At 40.4% G+C, this 23,011-nt stretch overlaps 1 long non-coding RNA gene and 1 pseudogene across 1 annotated transcript in view; both read left to right on the top strand.

The window, feature by feature from the left end:
- Nucleotides 1-23,011, top strand: part of LOC118007710 — a 621,984-nt gene that overhangs the window by 50,019 nt on the left and 548,954 nt on the right. The window lies entirely within an intron of this gene.
- Nucleotides 11,371-12,444, top strand: LOC118007690 (annotated as a pseudogene).

Raw genomic sequence — 23,011 nt, 5'->3', positions numbered from 1 at the left:
GAGAAATTTGGGAGTCATTGAAGATTCCAGAGCAGGGGAATCATATTTGTGTTTAAAAAGTAACAATACTAATAGTTTGGTAGATGGGGTTGAGGCTGATGGTGGGCAAGGGACGCTGAGGACCTCTTCTAAGGACTAGACTGGGGATGGTAATGAAAGAACAGATTTGAAAGATAAGTGATTTGATAGAAGCAAAAGGATATGGCAACTGATTGAAGTTGAAGGGTGTTAGAAGTTACTCACTCATTCAATATCCAAGAGGATTTATTAAGAACATTCCATGTGCCAGTGACTGTGCTTGATAAAATATTGGACCAAAATAAATATGACCGCTATGTTCTCGCAAAACAGTGGAGAAGTGAAAAACATAGTCATTTATTTAATAACCACACAAGTGTCTGTATTGTTTTAGGCTGTAATACGTTCTAAGAAGGAAAAGTCAGTTTTGAAACAGCCTGCCAAAATAAAGCTAAGAGACCATCTATGAGGAATTAGCATGGAAAATGTAGGATCCTTAAGAGGTAACTAAGGGAAGGGACATCTGAGAATGTTGCAGGTAGAGAAAGAACATGGTTGAGGTCCTGGAGGGGAGTCTAGCACAGCCTCCCTTAAGAAAGACTTTAGTGGGTTCCATGACTGATGGTGATGTTGTAGGGTAGAAAATACAGGAAGGGAGAGGTCTAAGGGCAATAGGGGAAGAAAGTAAAAAAAAATATGTTGTACTTGGGACACTTTAAGTTCAAAATGTGTGAAAAACATTGGGCAGGGCAGGTAGAGCTGGAATTTGAAATTTTGGATTCATCAGTGTCCATGTGATACTTTGATTCATGGCTTAATGAAGTTGCCCAGGGAATGTCTGTAGAAACACTAGGGTCAAGAATGGTACCCTAGGGAAAACCAGTAATTAAGAAATAAGTAAAATTTCTCAGAGTCCATAGTCTCTCATGGTTCATCTCCCCCTCCGATTCCCCCCCTTCATTTTTCCCTTCCTTCTCCTAATGTTCTCCATGCTATTCCTTATGTTCCACAAATAAGTGAAACCATATGATAATTGACTTTCTTTGCTTGACTTATTTCATTTAGCATAATCTCCTCCAGTCCCATCCATGTTGATGCACAAGTTGGGTATTCATCCTTTCTGATGGCTGAGTAATATTCCATTGTATATATGGACCACATCTTCTTTATCCATTCATCTGTTGAAGGGCATCTTGGCTCTTTCCACAGTTTGGCTATTGCGGACATTGCTGCTATGAACATTGGGGTGCATATGGTCCTTCTTTTCACTACATCTGTGTCTTTGGACTCCAAGAAACAAACGGAGAGTTTTAGAGGGGAGAGGGTGAGGGGATGAGTTAGCCTGATGATGGGTATTAAGGAGGGCACGTATTGCATGGAGCACTGGGTGTTATACACAAACAATGAATCATGGAACACTACATCAAAAACTAATGATATACTGTATGGTAACTAACATAACATAATAAAAAAAAAAGAAAAAAATCTGAAAAAAAGAGAAATAAGTAAAAAGAGGGACTAAAGGACACTGGAAAAAAGCAGCCAGAAAGACCAGAACAGGGACCCAAGAATGGTGTCATGGAAGCCAATGGCAGCAATTTCCACGGAGAAAATAACTGGTTGGGTTAAAGATCCTAGATGGATCAACTAACATGTGCTGTAAAGAGTCCATGGTTGGGGAAATCAGAGGTCAAAGATAACCTGAGCAAATAAAATTTTAGTTCAGGATAGTTAGGAAGTTTTACTGAAGACTGTCAAGAAGAAAATTCCACATATATTAAAACAAAACAAAACACTAGTTTAATTTCTGTAGCTCATAGTTGTACTTAAATTGTTTTTTTTCTTATGAATGAAGCCTTGATAGAAGAGCCATCTTCCATGAATGGTTAGATACTTGATGTGGGACAGTTTATAATTTTTTTTTTTATTTATTCATGAGAGACAGAGAGAGAGAGAGGCAGAGGGAGAAGCAGGCTCCCAAGGAGCAGAGAGCCCGATGCGGGACTCAGTCCCAGGACCCCGGGATCATGACCTGAGCCGAAGGCAGACGCTTAACCATCTGAGCCACCCAGGCGCCCTATAATTTTTTAAACTAGCTTGATCTTTTTCCTTTGAAAACAAATCTGGTATAACTTGAGAGAGCAGTATTTTTGTTTTTGTGATTTCCTTGTAGAATCAGATATGATTTCCAGAAAGACAAACATTACATGTGTGGGGGTAGGATACCATCTTATACTCACAGCAAATTCCAAGAATGAATTTTGTGGCATGGGTAATTACATAAATATTCTTCCCTCAGTTCTGTTACTCTCCACTGGACTTTTGCCTCCTAAGCCTGAACTTGCCTGTTGGGGGAAGAAAAGAATGTGGCAGAAACATGTGTCAGCAAGTGTATGCTTATTTCAAAACAGTGCCAGACAGTGAAATATGTAGGTCTGATGGCTTTGATTGTATAAAAAATAAATAACCCTACAAAGTGATTGGTTAACACAAATGTAAATAAATTAAGGATTTTCTAAAAGGAAAAAAAAAAGAGACAAGCTTCCTGAAGCTGTTTGCCATTTGCTTGGAACAAAGCTCAGGTAGTCTTTATGTCTCCCTTGTGAGAGTGGAGAAAATATTCATCACATTCCCTTTCTGTGGATCTGTATGTAGATCATAGAGAACACATCCCCTTCTTCTGCAGGTTGTGGGGTACACTTTGCAGCAAAGTAAGCAATACTGACCTTGAGCTAATGCTCACATGGGCACAATTTGAGCTTCCTAAAGGGTCCTCAGGCTGCAGGCTTCTGCCCCATTCAGTGCCTTTCTCCTGACCTGCCACTGGAGTCCCTCTTAGCTCCTTAATTCTTTAGTCTCACACCTCTGTTGTGGTCATCCACCAGGCCCCTCTCCCCGCCCCGCCCCAGTGCTCCTCTTCTGTGCTTTCCTATTAAGAAAATCTGAGTACACTTATTTTTTAGAGAAGATTTTATTTATTCATTTGAGATAGAGAGACAGCACAAGCAGGGGGAGAGGCAAGGGAGAAGGAGAAGCAGACTCTGCTGAGCTGGGAGCTGGACGTGGGGCTCGATCCCAGGACCTGGAGATCATGACCTGAGCCGAAGGCAGATGCTCAACCATCTGAGCCACCTAGGCGCCCCACTACACTTACTTTTATGGGGTTCTCTTGTCAATCATGAAAAACATGGAACTTTTTCTTTGTGTGGTGAAAGTGCAGTTCACTTATAAGCAAGTCTGTTGATTGTATCTTTTGCCCATGTATTTACAGCCCTAGATTCTTGACTTCATTTGCATGTGTCATACACTGGTGCTGGTGTCCCACTAACTCCAGCATACATGAGTTCAGTTTTCTGAAGCTCTTTGTCAGTGCCCTGGTCAGCAGCCCAGGTGGAAGTAATCTTGGTCCCTCCTCCATGAAAGTCGAGGGAATGTCCACTTAGTCTGTTTCAGAGCGCTCATGTTGATCTTGGAAAAGACATTTTTCCTTCTGTAGCTGGTAAAACTGTAGTTTCCTCCAAAAACAGCCTCATTTTGTTCTCACTGGGAGTGACATCTTCAACGCTAGCTTTTCTCTTACTTGAGTCACATACTAGGCCCTGTGCCACTCTAATTCCAGGCAACATGAGTGAAGCCTTCTGAAATGCGACACGTGGGCCAGCTATTCCAGTCGTCAACCCTCATGAGGTACGGTATTCATCCCTTACAAGATTTGTTAAGATGTGGGGATGTCTCCCCCGCCCTCGCTTTAGTATAGAGCTGCCGAATATCAAACCACTTAGCTGCAGTCTGGAAGTCCACAGCGGGTATCCTACAACTTGCAGTGAAGCCATTTGTTCCTTGTTGTTATCGTGTTGTCCTTTTTGGTGGGTGAGATAAGAATCACAGGGAGCTGACCCTTTTGCCTCATTCTTATTTTTGCTATGCTCTTAAGTATTAAAGTGTCAAAATTTAAAAGGGCTTTTTGTATTTTTTAACTTTTTTTTTTTTAGAGAAAGTGTGTGAGTGGCGGGTGTGGGGGCGTGGAGAGGGATAGGACAAGAGAGAATCCTAAGCAGGCTCCATGAGCAGCCCACAGCCTGATGTGGGGCTTGATCACATGACCCTGATATCATGACCTGAGCTAAAGTCAAGAGTTTGACGCTTAACTGACTGAGCCACTTAGGTGCGCCGACTTTTTGTATTTTTAAGTAATAGTTAAGTTGGGCCTTTTCCTTGGCCTTGCATGTCTTTGTGCTTTCAGTGACAAATTTGGCACTAAATTTATGGCTAGTAAAGTTACGTGTGCCCCTGCCTTTTAGACAAAAGACCACACTAGCTAAATTAGTGTCTAATTATATTTCCTAGCATCTGTTAGCACATGCTGTCACCTAAGTGGTGGATGAAAAGAACAATAGAGTCCCCCAACTAAGGGATTATATATTCCATTTTAGGCTGGATAAGTCATCTGTGATGTGTGGCACCTGAGAATACCCTGACTGAGTCATTGGATGATCTGAAACTTTCCTGACCTGGTCTTATAGCAAAGGTAGGTTAGGAGGGATAAAGACTTCCCCAGATAAGCAGAGCAGTGCAGGCCAGGTTATGAGAGTTACAGATTCCTGGATCTGGTAGCATACCCGTATCTACAAGGTGGGTGAGCAGAGAGCATAAGGGACTTTCTACTGTCCAGACTCTTCCAAGGTATGTGGGCCAGGTTGGTAGTAAGATAGATTCTTTGGCATTCAGTAATGTATGTTACTTTTCGAAAAAAGCTTGCAGGTTAGGTAGCAAGAGGTAAGATTAGAATTAGCTAATTGGTGCCTAGTTGTTGATAAAAAGATCCTTGTACCATGGAATGGACAAAAGTTTGAACAACCTGTGCTTACTGGTGTCATTTGTTATCCCTATGTTCTCTCCCTTCTTTCCCCTGGGCTTCCAGTTGGGGAAAGTAGATATACTGTCAGAAGCTTGTGTTGTAGTGTCTGTGAGAAAGTATCTATGGTTTGTGTTTCTGAAAAGTGTGTCTGAATGCAGCTGGGAGAAGTTGTAGTGAAAAGGCAAAACATGAAAAGATATTGTGTCATCGAGATGCCTATAGCTATTATAGTATGCTCTTCAATAATGTGTAACTGGTATTGAAATGTGCTATGTTTTTAAATTTTGAATATTTGTGTCAGAAAAAATTTTCCAATGTCCAAAGTTTTCACTGTTAAAAAATCTTACTGATTGGCAAGTAGAAGATGCCATTCTAGATAGCCTTGGATGCCCATCAGAAGGGAGACTTAAAATTTCCAACCAAATTGAGGGCACAGTGATTTCACACACACAATCCCACAGGCAGTCAAAGAACAACTTCTGTCTTTTATGCACTCTAGTGTTTTGTGTTCCCGAGAGAACAGTTCTATCTTACAAAACTGCTGTAAAAATTATCTCTTCATAAGAGGCAACATTACATGGGACTTTGTCCAACCTGATTTTGGCAGATTGACTCCATGAATTCAACTCAATTCAGTTCAATTCAATTCAATCATCTCATCTCGTTTTCCCTCCCCTCCCCTCCCCTCTCCTCCCCTCTCTTCCCATCCCCTCCCCTCTTCTCCCCTCCCCTCCTTTTCCCTCTCCTTTCCTCCTCTTCTATTCTTTCCTTTTCCTTTCCTTTACTGGTATAGTTGACATAAAATATTATATTAGTTTCAGGTATAGAACATAGTGATTCAACAATTATATGCATTATGAGATGCTTAACACAGTAAGTGTAGTTATCATCTGTTACCATACAAAGTTATTATAGTATTATTAACTATTTTCCATATGCTGTACTTCTCATCCCTGTGACTTGCGTATTTATAACTGGAAGTTTGTACCTCTGAATCCCCTTCACCTATTTCACCTATCCCCCCCACTCCCTACCCCTCTAACAACCATCAGTTTGTTCTCTCCATTTATGAGTCTGTTTTTGTGTTTTTAAAAAATTTTTATTTGACAGAGAGAGAGAGAGAGAGGGCACAAGCACACAAGCAGGGAGAGTGGAGACGGAGAAGCAGGCTGTCCGCTGAGCAGGGAGTCTGATGTGGGGTTCGATCCCAGGGCCCTGGGACCATGACCTGAGCCAAAGGCAGACGCTCAACCGTCTGAGCCGCCCAGGAACCTCTATTTTTGTTTTTTGTTTTTATGTCCCTTCTCCTGGAGGCTGATAAGGTCACAAAGCCCATTTGCAAAAATACAGGTGAGACTCAGCAGATTGACCAACCCATATGGAATGGAATCTGCGGAATAGTAGCCAACCTCATTGGTCAAGTGTTTGGTAACCAGGGATAGTTGGTTACGTCAAAATGTACTAAGATCTCCTAAATTGAGTTGCAAAGAACTGATATTAAGGATGGACTTGGGCAAATCCAATGATATTATAAAGGGTTCCTTCTTGGCTAATAGGTGAGGGCACCCTCCCAGTTATCTAGATGAGTAATGATCACCCCATTCTCTATGACAAACCTCATGTCACAAGCCAGTTTGGCCATTACCACATTGCTCATAACAGGAGGAGGATCAGGAGGGCCTAGACCCTGTTCTGATATCTGTACTGTTCTGATTGATGTTTAAATAACATACTCAGCACCACCTTTCCAACCAGACTTCACTGTTTTCAAGAACAAATAGGTCAAAGGCGGGTTGCAGCCCCTCCTTCTCTAAATATCTGATGCAGTGGTCAAAGTGTTTTGGGGGCTTCATGGCACTTGAAGTTGTCTCACTTTTCAGCCCCTAGGGACACTGGGGCTGAAAAGTGTGGTGCCTGGAATTTTCCATGGGCTCAGTCAAAAGTTTATTTTCAGTGTAGAATTAAGTCTCAGATTGCACTATGGACTGATGTGAGTTAATGTGTAGGCTCTTTTGAGTCAATATGCACAAGATGTTGTAACTGATACTGCTGAATATATTCTAGGAAGGGTTATTAAGTATGTGTAATTCTTTTTAATTGTAAGGAATTTTCCCATTGGGGAAATGTCACAATTAGAACAGTGGTTGTAGGATAAGTAGAAAAACAGGAGCTACCAGGTTTTCCCATTACAGCCATGGAATATAAGTAAAGCAGAGTAGGATACTGGGATGTGTTGGGGATGGTGAAAGGAGGTCAATATACTTATTAAGGAACTATTAGAGACAAAGGTGTTTAAAGGGTCTAGACCATTCTACAATCATCCTGTGTCTAGTGATAGAAGCTGGTGGTTCTTGAAACCTCACTGCAGATTACTCTAAGCTCAGCATGACAGCAATTTTCCTTACCCTTGCAGTTGTAGATATCATGATGACCATAAAGTCCATTGCACAGACTGAAGGGCCTGGTGGTGGACATGCTAATGCTTTCTTTAGATACCACTGCAAACAGAAGATCAGAGCTTATTTGCCTATATCAGATTCAGAGGACAATACCTATTCACTCTTCATCCCTATGATAACCTGAACTTTCTAATGCTTTCTCATCAGTGGATGGACTGAGACTAGGGAACTGAAATCTTACTAGGGGCACCAGGGGTCTTGGTACCCTTACATGATTACATTATTCTGATTGAAAGGACTAAGGGGAGTATACCATCTACTTGAGACAGATGGGGTAATCTGAATAACCAGACTGGACTCTTAATCCTGGCAAGTATCATTGGTTAGCCACTAAGATTAACTTTATGGAAACCATGGACTGGTACCTAGAAACAATCTAAGTCTATTCATGAATGAAAATGATGTCATTAAAATCTCTGAGAATGCAAAAGAAGGCAGAACATATGACAACCCCATTCAGTATTGGATGCTCTTTATATTTCTCCCGAGGATCCAGTTCAGCCCATTACATAAGATCACTGGACAAGCACTGGAGTTGATTAACAGTCGGCATTAGAAGCTATCCATTAGGCTATTCAGACAACTTTTCACTCAGGCTCCTCATCCATGCCGTGTATTTTTAAGGAAATTGTCAGTTACCAACATTTCTGTAGAATAGAACCTGTGGCTAAAATATTTGTCTACTAGGCAATGGCACTTTTAGGTGTTTGTTCATGGTCCTTGCCTGAGTCTGACACATGATACACCCCATTTGAGAGACTATTGTCTTCTTGTTCATGGATGCTGGTGGATATCGAGAAAGTAACAAAACAAGTGTGAGGATTGTTAAACCCTGGCTTTCATATCATGGCATTGGCCTTTAAGGAGAACACCAACAAAGTGAGTATTGTACAAGAAGCATACATTTTAGCTGAAAGTGGTATATTTAGGAAGAAGCAGAGTAAGCTTTAATAGTGTCTCAGAGGTGCAGGAAAAAGTGTCCAGTCACACTGCAGATGTAGCTATCTCAGATGCAGAGATCATGGCAGCACCTCAGAGTCTCGTGGCTTTGATACACCCAGGTTTCTTTTTTCTTTCTTTTTTAAATGTGGCTCTCTCTCTTTTTTTTTAAGATTTTATTTATTTATTTGACACAGAGAGACACAGCGAGAGAGGGAACACAAGCAGGGGAGTGGGAGAGGGAGAAGCAGGCTTCCCGCTGAGCAGGGAGCCCAATGCGGGGCTCGATCCCAGGACCCTGAGATCATGACCTGAGCTGAAGGCAGACGCTTAATGACGGAGCCACCCAGGCACCCCTGCACCCAGGTTTCTGAGGATGGCTGGGTATGGTTCATGAACTTATCAGTAAGTTTAGTGGAGATAGAGGCTGAGGTGCTTACCCTGGAAAAACTGTATTCCAATATACCTTTTTGCATTTTGAATCACCCATGGGCAGTCATCTGTAGGTTTACAGACTAGTGTGGTATGTGGCAGCATGCCAACTGGATCATCATGTCTCAGCCCCTGCAGAGAAAAAAATTATCATCAAATTACCCAAGATGCACATGTATTTTTGTGCCCATGTGGAGATACATGAATAAAAACCCTTCCAAGAAGAGAATCAGTAGAATCATAAAATTCATCAGACATGAGCTGCCAAAGTTAGTACCATGGTCACATGGGTAGACTGTTACACAGGGCATGATAATCCACCTTCAATTCAGAATCTGGCCCCAAACCCAGGCATAGTAATTCCAGCACATGAGACCAAGGCAGCCTGTTAGATGTCCCCAGAGTGCTAGCCACATGCCAGTACAGAAGAGATCTCCATGTCTCATAGCCAGAAAAACTAGACCTGACACCCTAACTTCCTCTCAAGCATACCTCTGACCACAGATGCAATAGATACCTTTACAGAGAAGCCCTGTCCACATCACCAATGGAGGCAATATGCAAGGACTCTCATTTGGACTGTGTTTTCTATTTTTATCTTCTTACACATCCAAGCAGACAATGGTGTCACCTTCAGAGGAAGACAAATCCAGTAGTCATCAGCTTCATGAGACTTTCACTGGATCATTCCTGCCCAGTGTTACTCTCGAGCAGCTAATGCCATTGGATGATAGCATGGATTCTCAGAGAAGAGAGTAAGATAAGTAAACAACCAATACTCCAGACCTAGCAGAGCACACAATTTAGAAAATAAATTTGGGCTCTAAGTATGGCATTTCCCCAGCCCATACCTTCTATATAAATAGAATGTTAAATTACAAGCTTAGGGAAGGGAAGGAGGCCTTAAGTCCGAATTGGGCAGGAAAACTCTGCTACACTGACACCCCTCTCCAAAATACCTTTCCTCCTTTCAACTCAAGTTTTTATGTCCTGGAAGTGTGCAATGGGCTAATGTAGCTGAACCCTTTTTGGGTAAGTTTTTGGTAAGATATCCAAGAACTTTGCTGTATAATATCGGGTACTTTGCATTTATTGTTTTGGCCTTTGGAGTGTCTAGCAAAACTCTAATATTTGAGGACATGTTTATAGATCATCCTATTCGAGGTAGGTTTTCAGAGATGCATCAGATCTACAGTACCTTCACTCACTCTGTCTTTATTGTAGGTATTTGAGTGCATTTCCTCATTTGTTCTACTTACTTCAGAACTGGGTGGGGGGCAAAGTCAGCATCCTTTCATCCCCTCCTTCTTTTATGGCCAGGGTGCATGCAGACACTGCCATATACTCCATCTTTCTTTGGGGCAAATGCCTCCTCGTTGTTATTTAGGAGAATTTCATATTGGATTATCTCCAGTTCAAACTTATCCCTCAACTGTCGTGTAGGAGTATACAGATTCTCTTGGTATTCTTTGGGAGCCTCTTTTGTATTTTCAAAGCCTCCTGAAAAGACTTGGTTCTTTGTTGGCTATTGACTTTATTCCAGCTTCAGATATTAATTCAATTCTGGTGACCAATGTATGTAACCCTTCAATTTAAGGAATACCATTATGTACTTTTGTACTCCTTCTGCCATTTGTATTGTGATGTATTGCTCTCCAAACACTAAACTAGAAAGTGTGATCCCAACTTTTGTGTGAGCTGGTGGTGGTACTTCAGGGAGACTTGTTTCCTTATTTTACCCAGCCCTTTTTCCTACATGGTGTGGGGTGTTAGCTCCTCAGTTCATTTTGGCAGATTTATGCCATATGACTTTTAATCCCCATTATCTGGAGACTGATATGGTTTCATTGCCCTTTTAGAAAAAGATAGGTGAGACCCTAAAGGTCAAAATAGTACATGTTGATAGTAAGAGGGAAGGAAGAGATGGTGGATGTGCTCCCTGGTCATTCTTGGGCCAATCTAACTTAGGAAACCATACATATGGGAGAAATGGATTCCATAAAGGTTCTTTCACAGCCACCTCTAGGAAAGTCTCTTCATGATTGGAATCCTGTCTTCAGTCAGAGGATCACTGCTTTTATATGTCACTCAGCAAAATGGATGAGAATACAGGAAATGTGGGGAAAAGTAGAGAAAAACAAAAAGGGGAAATAAGTGAGAAAAGGGGGGGTGAATTAGGAGAAACCTAGAAACACAAGGATGGGTGCAGTGTGGGTATAGCCCAGTGTCCCCTCATCCCATTCTTCTGTGAGTTGTCAGAGTGCATACAGACCTTATCATATATGTGATTGTCTTCAGGTCTCTGTGTTAGGAGACTCTTTGTTTCTGTGGGAGGATCATTTCCTATCCATACTTATGCTCATCCTTTAAGCAGGTGACTTTGTACCAAGTGGGTTTTCTCAAGGGGCCACTTTTTTCCATATTTTAAAACTCAGCTGCAGTAATTTAATATGCCCTAACTATATACCAAACATTATGCAGCTTAAAAATATTATTGAATTCTTTGTACAATTCTTTGGTATAGGTTTTTTTAATATATGAATTGCTCCAAAAACATTAATGGCAAATGTAATGTTGTTCTTTGCAGTATCCTAGCACCATTATGTAGGCTGAATTTGTGATTAATAATTAATGTAAGAACATTAATGATGACATTATAATTTCTCAATATAATATACTTAATGTTTTGACATCTGTTTTATGTGGCACATGAGGGAGCCCTGCCAGTTGTGCTGGATTTCAAGAACAAGATTGTTTAAGGTAGAGCTCAATATCCTGCCTCTAATAGGAATCAGAGGCCTTATGCACTGGTCAAGACTTGAAGGCACCCATGATTGCCAAAGCTTTCAGCTGTGTAGGAGATGGGGCCCAAGCCCCTGTGCTGCACAGAAGTCCCATATGCATGGTTGATATTTTCTTTGGACTGCACATGGAAATCATTCTCACACTGAAATGAGGACTGATGTGAGTTTATGGGTGAGTTTATCCCCTTTCAGGAGATGAGCTGAGAAAGACTGTTCTTGGGTGTAATTTTAAAAGTGGATCACCTCTAGGGAACAGTCACTGAGAAAGAGGCATGACTGACCATGTTGGATGTGCCAAAGAGATGGATAAAGCTGTGACCGAGTTTATCAAGAGAACCATTTTGAAAATCCCAATGACTGAAATGATGACAGTCCTCCAAGCCTGGGATTTTTTGTCTGAAAATCAACTGCAGACCACAAACTTCTGGCAGAAAAAGGAATCTCTTGTTCAGGACTTGGTTCTGCTTTGTGAGGAGAAGCATGCAAATCTCAGTGATGCAGTCCTTTTAAACATCATTTATACTCAATTTCATCGGCACCAGCAAGTTTGGGATATTTTTCAAGTGAGTAAAGGATCAGGTGAAGACATTGACCTGTTTGATATGGAACAAGTCCAAAGATCATTTAAGAAAATTCTTTAGGAAGCATTAAAAAATGTGATGATCAGCTTCAGAGATGGTGAGGAGAATGCAGTATGGATTCGAATTGCCTGGGGAACGCAGTATGGAAAGCCACACCAGTACAAACCTGCTTATGTGGTATATTATTTCCAAACTCCACACGCCTTCTTCCTCCCAGCTGAAGAACAATCCACCCCTTCTGGTGCAGGCACTGACAGTTGCTAGCTGACATCATCAGATCGTGAAAATGGACCTCAGAAGCCAGTTTCTGGACTCTCTTAAGGCCACTGTTTTTAATCAGGATAATCAGACCTCTGAAACTCTACAAGAAATAAAACCTTGGGCTGGATGTAAACATGGATTCAAGGATCACTCCTGAAAACAGAATAGAAAAATAAAGAGTCTAGGGAGTGACTCAAGAAACTTTTGGAGACTATTCTCAACTAAGGCTAGAACTTGTACAATATAAGCTTAAAATGAAATTCAAAAGTGACTTAAATGGGGACATCTTGACTGAGAGAGAAGAACCCCTCTGGTGCCTAATAAAGTTCTCTAGCCTGCATCTTCTAGAAGTGTTGAAATTCTTAGCACCAGCTGGTACTGCAGATGCACCACTTTCTCCATTGCTCACTTGCATACCCAACAAAGGAATGAATTATTTTAAAATTAGAGATAAAGAAGATGAATGTGTTTTTTTTTAAAGATTTTTTATTTATTTGACATAGACACAGCAAGAGAGGGAACACAAGCAGGGGGAGTAGGAGAAGCACGCTTCCTGCGGAGCTGGAAGCCCAATGTGGGGCTCGATCCCAGGACCCTGGGAACATGACCTGAGCTGAAGGCAGATGCTTAATGACTGACTGAGCCACCAGTTGCCCCTAGATGACTGTGTTTTTATAAGCACAGCATCTCCTTGACTGTATGCATTTCAGTTAATAGCTAGCTCGGTAAACTTGTGTTTTAGAAATTAATCCTTAATATTGATGGTTTAGAAATGTTCAGTATAATTGTTGGGGCTGATTTTTCCTCCTCCACTGTATATCCCCTCTCCCCAGTATCCTGCAAGCATAGCAGTAGTGGGCCTTTAAAATGTGATGGGATGTCCCTTTTCTTACTCCTGCCTCTCCTCAATTCTGGAGAGGTCTGGTTCCAATTGCTGATTTCCAGGGATATTCTCTTAAGCCCTAGATCAGAGAAAGAAGCAGTAAGAAACTATGCCCAACTCAAAACTTCCCAGGAGAATCGTAAAATTAGTTCATTCAAAGGGTAGAGTTGGATCCATTAAGTTATTATTGTAAGATATAATATATCAGATGATTCAGTTATATAAGGTTTCTTTATAAATATACTACTTTTATAATATATATAGCACTCAAACTGACCAATATTACCCTGATTTGTGAATAAAGATGCTTAAAAACTGGTAAAAATAAATAAGGAAAACTGGATCATCTCACAGCTGACCTGGATCCCAACCTTCATGAAGGGGTCTTTGAAGTACGGAATTTTCTCAGAGAGTGTCTTTTGTAATTTTGAAAGTCTCTTTAAAAATAGTACCAGTATAGGTTTTGGGGTAGCTGAGAATCTCTGGCTTGTGTTGTTCAATAATACAGGCATTCTTGGCTCTCCTGCAGGTCTCACTATGACTTCTGTGTTGTCATATTATATTAGAACTTAGAGTTGTATTTGATCACAATTTCTTTGAGTTCTGGTTGAGCTAATAATGTTAATGGGTTCAGAGAGGAAGTAACTTTATTTGTGCTCTTTTCCCCAAAAAACAACTTGAATACAGGAATTCAGTAAAGTGGCAGGATATAAAATCAATGCACAGAAGTCAGTGGCATTCCTATACACCAACAACAAGACAGAAAAAAGAGAAATTAAGGAGTTGATCCCATTTACAATTGCACCCAAAACCATAAGATACCTAGGAATAAATCTAACCAAAGAGGTAAAGGATCTGTACTCAGAAAACTATAAAATACCCATGAAATAAATTGGGGAAGACACAAAGAAATGGAAAAACGTTCCATGCTCATGGATTGGAAGAATAAATATTGTGAAGATGTCAATGCCACCTAGAGCAATCTACACATTTAATGCAAATCCCTATCAAAATACCATCCACTTTTTTTCAAAGAAATGGAACAAATAATCCTAAAATTTGTATGGAACCAGAAAAGACCCCGAATAGCCAGAGGAATGTTGAAAAAGAAAAGCAAAGCTGGTGGCATCACAATGCCGGACTTCAAGCTCTATTACAAAGCCGTCATCATCAAGACAGTATGGTACTGGGTGGGAGGACGGGTTAGCCTGGTGGTGGGTATTGAGGAGGGCACGTTCTGCATGGAGCACTGGGTGTTATGCACAAACAATGAATCATGGAACACTTCATTTAAAACTAATGTTGTAATGTATGGGGATTAACATAAGAATAAAAAAAAAAAAAAAGACAGTATGGTACTGGCACAAAAACAGACACATACATCAATGGAACAGAACAGAGAGCCCAGAAATGGACCCTCAACTCTATGGTCAACTAATCTTCGACAAAGCCAGAAAGAATGTCCAATGGAAAAAAGACAGTCTCTTCAACAAATGGTGTTGGGAAAGTTGGACAGCCACATGCAGAAGAATGAAACTGGACCATTTCCTTATACCACACACAAAAATAGACTCAAAATGGTTGAAAGACCTCAATGTGAGACAGGAGTCCATCAAAATCCTAGAGGAGAACACAGGCAGCAACCTCTTTGACCTCAGCTGCAGCAACTTCTTCCTAGAAACATCGCCAAAGGCAAGGGAAGCAAGGGCAAACATGAACTATTGGGACTTCATCAAGATAAAAAGCTTTTGCACAGCAAAAGAGACAGTCAATAAAACCAAAAGACAACCAACAGAATGGGAGAAGATATTTGCAAATGACATATCAGATAAAGGGCTAGTATCCAAAATCTATAAAGAACTTATCAAACTCAACACCCAAAGAACAAATGATCCAATCAAGAAATGGGCAGAAGACATGAACAGACATTTCTGCAAAGAAGACATCCAAATGGCCAACAGACACATGAAAAAGTGCTCCACATCACTCGGCATCAGGGAAATCCAAATCAAAACCTCAATGAGATACCACCTCACACCAGTCAGAATGCCTAAAATTAACAAGTTAGGAAACGACAGATGTTGGCAGGGATGCAGAGAAAGGGGAACCCTCCTACACAGTTGGTGGGAATGCAAGCTGGTGTAGCCACTCTGGAAAACAGTATGGAGGTTCCTCAAAAAGTTGAAAATAGAGCTACGCTACGACCCAGCTGTTGCACTACTGGGTATTTACCCCAAAGATACAAATGTAGGGATCCGAAGGGGTACGTGCACCCCGATGTTTATAGCAGCAATGTCCACAATAGCCAAACTGTGGAAAGAGCCAAGATGTCCATCGACAGATGAATGGATAAAGAAGATGTGGTGTATATATATATACAATGGAATGTAGCCATCAAAAGGAATGAGATCTTGCCATTTGCAATGACGTGGATGGAACTGGAGGGTATTATGCTGAGCAAAATAAGTCAGAGAAAGACAAGTATCATATGATCTCACTGATATGAGGAATTCTTAATCTCAGGAAACAAACTGAGGGTTGCTGGAGTGGTGGGGGGTGGGAGGGATGGGGTGGCTGGGTGATAGACATCGGAGAGGGTATGTGCTATGGTGAGTGCTGTGAATTGTGTAAGACTGTTGAATCACAGACCTGTACCTCTGAAACAACTAATACATTATATGTTAAAAAAAAAGAAGAAGATAGCAGGAAGGGAAAAATGAAGGGGGGAAATCGGAGGGGGAGACAAACCATGAGAGACTATGGACTCAGAAACAAACTGAGGGTTCTAGAGGGGAGGGGGGTGGGGGGACGGGTTAGCCTGGTGATGGGTATTAAAGAGGGCATGTACTGAATGGAGCACTGGGTGTTACACGCAAACAATGAATCATGGAACACTACATCAAAAACTAATGATGTAATGTATGGTGATTAACATAACATTAAAAAAAGAAAAAAAAAAAGAAAGTTAGCTTTGGTTTTAATGTAGCAGTTTTCCAGAAGTCTATCTTTCATTTGAATAGAACATTCTGTGTTTTGGGATTGGGTGGGCCAGACTCTTGGTGGTGGAGAATATGACTACCATATTGCCCACTCTGACTAAAAAATGCTGTATTTCTTCAGCTAAACTATTTTGTATCTTTGTTTTGGAGCATGAGATAATTCCAACAGAACCAGTTACCGCCCATTTCTTTACAAGATGACCTAGCTCCTCAACTTAGAATATGGTTGTACTGAGTATTAAATTATTTGCCCTTTGGATCTTCATCATATCTCTTACATGAGGGGACATATTGCTTTCAACATCTTGTTAAGTGGAGACTTTTAGGATCATGTTTGAATCACTGCATCTTCAGTTGTTACGTCCTTAACTGTAGGCACTGTTGGCAATTTTCTAATGGAGTTTACATATTTCAAATATTCCTTCATCTTTGTACATAATCTTGGGTTCCAGCAAGTGTACTGCTATGGTAACAAAGTTACTTTGAAAGAGGAGGATTACCTGTCCAGAAGGATATGGTCTGATACCTCTTCTTTTTGTCTGAGCACACAGGTTTTCATTCGTTATTTTTGTTCCAATCTGAGCTTTACCAATTATTGACCCTGTGGCCTTGGGTCAGACATTTAATCTCTCTAAGCCTCAGATGCTTCACCTTTACATGGGAGATAGTTTATGATACTCCCTACATATCGAATCTGAAATGAGATGATAAGTTATAAAACTTTATATTCAGGATTGTAGGTATTGTTATTAATCATAGTAAGCACATGTTATATTCCGTTAAAAATGCAGGAATTCAAAGCAAGGCTAGTGAGTTAAGGCTTATCAGGCAAGAATCTTAGACCTGTATGTTGATCTATTTGAAAATAGTTGAAAGTAGCCTCTAGTTGAATATGGACAAATTTTGATTGTGTAACATTTGTACATGTGGTCAAAATTAGGTATGAGGGAAGATATGAGGGCAGGCTTTGAAATGATTTTTACTTTGGAGAAAGAAAAAGAGAGAACATCCACTCATGGAAATTATCTTTCTAGTATTCTTTACTGGCCAAGTGCATGCATCTTTCTACCATATTTTTAAAATGCCAAGGTTATAGTGTTGGTATTTCACTTTTGGAGCAGGCCTTGTCCAGATCTAGACAGTCACTTAGGGGATGTCAGTCCTTGAGCCCCTGTAGGTCCATTTCTGAATGTCTTTATCTGTTACCTGTTGCATTGTGCGATAGTCTCTCATTGATCTTTTTATTCTTGGTGCTGAATATTCATCTTTTAATGCTTTGTCCTCATCATACTTATACAAATTATTTATAATTCAAACATGGTTTTATATGAATTGTTAATTCCCAGAATACTTTTGAATACCTATTAGTTACCAAGCACTGTTATTTGAGAGGCAGCACTAACCAAAGGGACATGTTTCTGCCCTTAAGGCTCAAACACTGCAGGTTTTAGCAGTAGTTTAGGGTTTGGTCATATAACTATAAATTGTAATATAAGAAGTGCTCTGTATATTCTGGTGGGAAAAAACAAAATGTTATGAGGGCTCATACCATGTAGAAAACAAGATATATTCTGGAGTAGGGTCAGAGTGAGCGAGTAGTTAGGGAAAACTTTCCTCAGGATGTTATGTTTGAGCACCTAATGATAAGGTGGTTATAACGAGGCATAGAACCCTCCTGTACAGAGTGGCGGGATTAAAAATCAGGACTGAGCAACCCTGAGGTCCAGGAAACAATAGTGTGGGAGTTTGACACAGGAAGGGGTAATGTGAACCCCAGGACATGGGAGAAATCCAGAAAAATATGTGACTTTCTTACCCACCTTAATCTAAAGATGTATAAATTTAGTAGAGAAAGGATCTGCTGGAAAGCATCAGAGACAGGCTGCAAATATGGGTCTTCTGGGTCCAGACCTAGTACTGTGTCCACCACACTGACAACCCTCTCTAAAAATTCTTTCTTCTCTCTACCTCAACTTTTTTATACCTCTGTGGTGGGTGATGGTCTAATGCTAGCAAAATCCATTTGGGTCCTTTCCTTTGCAAGGTGGCCAAGCACCTCGCTTTAAAGGCGTTGATTATCTTGTCCTTTGGAGCATTTGCCAAATCTCTTACCTGAGAGAGTGTTTGTGCCACATACCATTCAATGCAGGCTTTTGGGAATGTGCCTTTCCTCTGACTGGCCACCAGATACACTTTAGCCCCTAGGATTTGATGACCTACACTTGTGTTGGGATTCGTCTTTTCCCCCATGTGCTCCTCTTGGATGCCTTCCTTTTAATACAATCTCAGACCCCTCTTCCTTGTAGCATTTACATTTGGACACTGGACAACACCAGTCTTTCTTTTGCAAGTGGTGGAAGTGCAGTTCTCTCCCAAGCTTGCTTCTTATTGTTCCTTCCAGCAGTGGCATCTTCAGCCCTAGATTCTTAACTTCCGTTGCATGAGTCAGATATTAAACACTATGTTTTGTAAACGTCAGGAGATGTAAGCAAGCTTTCTCCAGCTTTTTGTCATTTACTTGAAAGAAAGAAGTAATCTCTCACCCCCACCCCCATCAGGGTGTAGAAAATCCCATCCCAAATCATAGGGTCCACATGGAGAATACAAGCTTTTCTTCTTCAGGAGGTGGTAGTGCAAGTTGCTTCCCAGCCTCCTTTTGTATTTCCTGGAAGGAGTATCTCCAGCCCCAGTTTCTCTTCCTTTCTGAGTAAAATGTTAGCCTATTCATTCCTCTAATTCCAAGGTCATGAGTAAAGCTTATTGAAGCTGTTGTACTTGTATTGTCCATTCCCTCATCATCTCCCATCCTGGGTCTACAGTTATGCAAGTCTGAGTTCTAAAGAGAAACGTATGCTCAGTGATGGACAGTAGCATCTCTCTCAAGAAAGGGGCGGTGTTATGATTTGTGGGTGCCCCAGGAGGAGTAACCCCCCGGTATTATGCATGTGTAGGGTGTTGGGACTGTATTTCCCCACTGGTCACCTTGCACATGTCCATGGAGGCCATGCAGGGAAAAGCTTGAAGCACAGCTTGTTTGAGTGTAGCTGAATGTCCTTTGGTTTTCCCAGAATGTAGGAGGGTGCGAGGCCTGTGATGCTTTCCTCTGAGGCCATGTCCCACTTGCTTCCTTTCTTCTTTGAAAGGCTATTATAAGGCCACTTATGCAGGAGGCAGACATGTTCTCTTGCTACATATTCTCTTGATACATGAGTCAGACACTATGCCTTGTCCCTCTGGAACTCCAGTGAATATTGCTGTAGTTCTCTGAAGGTCCTTGTCAGTTGCTTGAAGCAAGAGTCAAGTAATCTTTGTCTCTCCCTCATGAAGGTGGAACAAATCCCACCATGCTCCTGTTCTGTGAGTCCACATGTCCACCATGGAGAACAAGCTCTTTTTTTCCCCTGCAAGTGGTAGAATTGCAGTTCACTCCCAAGTGAGCACCTTAGAACATTCTATAGGGGCATACTCAAACCTAAGCTCTCTTCCTAAATGAGTCAGACACTAGTACCCTTAGCCTTCTTATTCTAGAGGACCTGAAATTCCAGGGGCTGAAATTCACCCAAAATTTCCTGCCGATTTCATTATTAAGTGTTCCTCTGTGTGCTGCAATGTTCAGGAGACTCCAGAGCTTTTAAAATAGTTGCATCAGACAGTTCTTGCCAGCTCAATGGTTGTTTTGGTGGATGGACCTATTCATAGTGCCTCCCAGTCCACCATTTTCCATGCCTTCTCCTAATACGTGTTTTGTAGATATTACCTGATTATCTGATATTTTCTGTTTGTGACAGAGAATATGTGCTCTCATTTGAGCATCATAGCTCTAAATTGGGCATTATCATCTCTTGTATTACAGATAAGGCAACCTCAGAAGTTATTTATCCATTTTTATACAGCTCTTTCCAAAAACGGTGTCTTTTTTGTGACTTTTTTTTATATTGTCATCCCATAACATTTAGAGGTAAATGGAAGCTAGATACTTTCTAAAAGATCCAAAGAGAGGACTTCTTTCCAGAATACACCATAACCAACTTTGTGGAGCTTCCTTTGATAAGAGTAAAGAGAAAATTACTTTCTTCTCCTTACATTGAAAACTGGCTTGGAAATCTGTTCTTGCTAAGTCTGGCAGGAAATCTCTAGAAAGTGGCTGTAACTCAGTGATTACCCTTTAGTGACCAGATATCTTGTGGTCCCTCCCAAAGTCATAGAAGCCAGGTGTAGTATAATAATTAAAACCCTACACTTCTGAATACTGGGAAATTCTACCTACTCCAAGCTGGTGTCTGCTTGAATTTTTTTAATCTGATAGATTATGTGTGCATATAGGATTAACAGAGTTTACTGTGACCTGTCCTGCTGTTGGGGTCATATGCCTCTCTGGATGCTCCTACTAAGTGCTTTTCTTTTAAGAGAATCTGAGTACACTCGCTTTAATGGGGTTCGCATGTCAACCGTGGAAAATACAAACTTTTCTTCTGCATGTGGTGGAAGTGCAGTTTACTTTCAAGTCAATCTGCTCATTGTATATTCTGGCCAGGCATTTTCAACCTTAGATTCTTGATTTCATTTGCATGAGTCAGACATTACTTCCTGTATCCCACTAACTGCAGGAGATACCCATCGAGCTTATGTCAATCTTGGAAAACACACTCCTTGCTTCAGCAGGACAAGTGCCTCCCCGACTTCTCTTTCCATTTGAGTGTATTTTTTCTATGAACAAAATCCAGAAGAATTGACAAAACTCCTAGAACTAATGAGAGATTATAACAAGATTATAACAAATTCAGAGGTCTGACATAACCCTAACTTTAACACTTACTATAAAGCTATAGTAATCAAGACAGTGTGATATTGGCAAAAGAATAGGCAAATAGATCAATGGAACCAAACAGAGAATTCAGAAATAGACTCACAAAATATAGTGAACTAATTTTTGACAAAGGAGCAAAAGCAATATAATGGGGCAAAAATAGTCATTTCAATAAATGGTACTGGAAAAACTGGGCATCCACATGCAAAAAAAAAAAAAAAATTGAATCGACACAGACCTTAAACCCTTTGGAAACATTATCTCAAAATGGACCACAGATCTAAATGTAAAACTCCTAGAAGATAACACAGAAGAAAACCTAAGTGACCTTGGATATGGGGATGATTTTTTATTTACTTATTTATTTTTTTTAGAGAGGGTGAGAAGGGGAGGGGCAGAGGGAGAGGGAGAGAGAGAATCTTAAGCAGACTCTACACCCAGCCCAGATCCTGGTGTGGGGCTCAATCTTACAACCCCGAAATCATGACCTGAGCCAAATCAAGAGTCTGACGCTTAACCCACTGAGTCACCCAGGCACCCCATGGTGATGACTTTTTAGATACAATACCAAAGTTGTGATCCATGAAAGAAATACCTAATAAGCTGCAATTCAGTAAAATTAAAATCTGCTCTGTGAAAGAGAATGTCAAGAAAATGAGAAAATAAGCCACAGAATGGGAGAAAATGTTTATAATAGCCACATCAGATAAAGGTCTATTATCCAAAATATACAAAAAAATTCTTAAAATTCAACAATAAAAAAATGAACAGCCCTATTAAAATGGGCAAAAATCTGAACAGATACTTCACCAAAGGAAGATATACAGATAGAAAGTATCTGAAAAAAATGTCCAACATCACATGTCATTAGGGAATTACAAATTAAAACAATAGTAAGGTAACACAGAACACCTGTTAGAATGGCCAAAGTCTGGAACACTGACAACATCAAATGCTGATGAGGATATGGAGCAATAGGAACTCTAATTCATTGCTGGTGGGAATGCAAAATGGTACAGTCACTTTGGAAGACAGGTTGGAAGCTTCTTACAAAACGAAACATACTTCTACCATAAAATCCAGCAATTGCACTCTTAAGTATTTATCCAAAGCTGTTGAAAACTTATGTCCACACAAAAATGTGCACATGGTATTTATAACAACTAACTGTATTCATAGTTGCCAAAATTTGGAAGAAACCAAGATGTCCTTAAGCATGTGAATGGATAAATAAACTTCGGTGCATCCAGACAATGGAATATTATTCAGCACTTAAAAGAAATAAGCTATCAAGCCATGAAAAGACATAGAGGAAAGTTAAATACATATTGGTAGATGAAAGAAGCCAATATGAAGGGTCTACATACTGCATGATTCCATCTATATGACATTCTGGAAAAGACAAAACTGTGAAGGCAATAAAACTATCAGTGGTTGCCAGTGCAGTTAGTGGGGAGGAAGGTATGAATAGGCAGAGTACAGAGGATTTTTAGGGCAGTGACACTATTCTGTTTGATACTGTAATGGTGCATAAGTGTTATTATACGTTTGTCAAAACTTATTGTATGTACAAAACCAAAAGTGAACCCTAATATAAAATACAGAATCTAGGTGATAATGATATGTCAGTGTAGGTTTATTGATTGTAATAATCTCTCTCTGGTGGGAGATGTTGATAGTAGAAGAGGTTGTGGGTGTGGGCACAGGGGGGTGTATAGGAACTCTCTGTACTTTCCACTCAGTTTTTTCTGTGACTCTAAAACCTCTAAAAAACAAAGTTTACTAATTAAAAAAAAGAAATAAAAATGATCAGCCTAAGAATGTCTAGAAGATCACATTTTACAAAGCACATAATAAGCTTGTTCAGTTTGGATACACTTATATATAACGTGTGGATCCTGTTCATCCTATTACATAAGATTATTCAAAAGACATCCGTATTGACCAAGAACATGACTTAAAAACATTCC

This window comes from Mirounga leonina, unplaced genomic scaffold, assembly GCF_011800145.1.
Source record: "Mirounga leonina isolate KUSES-001 unplaced genomic scaffold, KU_Mleo_1.0 Mir_101595, whole genome shotgun sequence".
NCBI classification, from domain to species: Eukaryota; Metazoa; Chordata; class Mammalia; order Carnivora; family Phocidae; genus Mirounga; species Mirounga leonina.
Note: the sequence above shows the minus strand (reverse complement) of the source record. Positions and strands in the feature narration are given on the sequence as shown.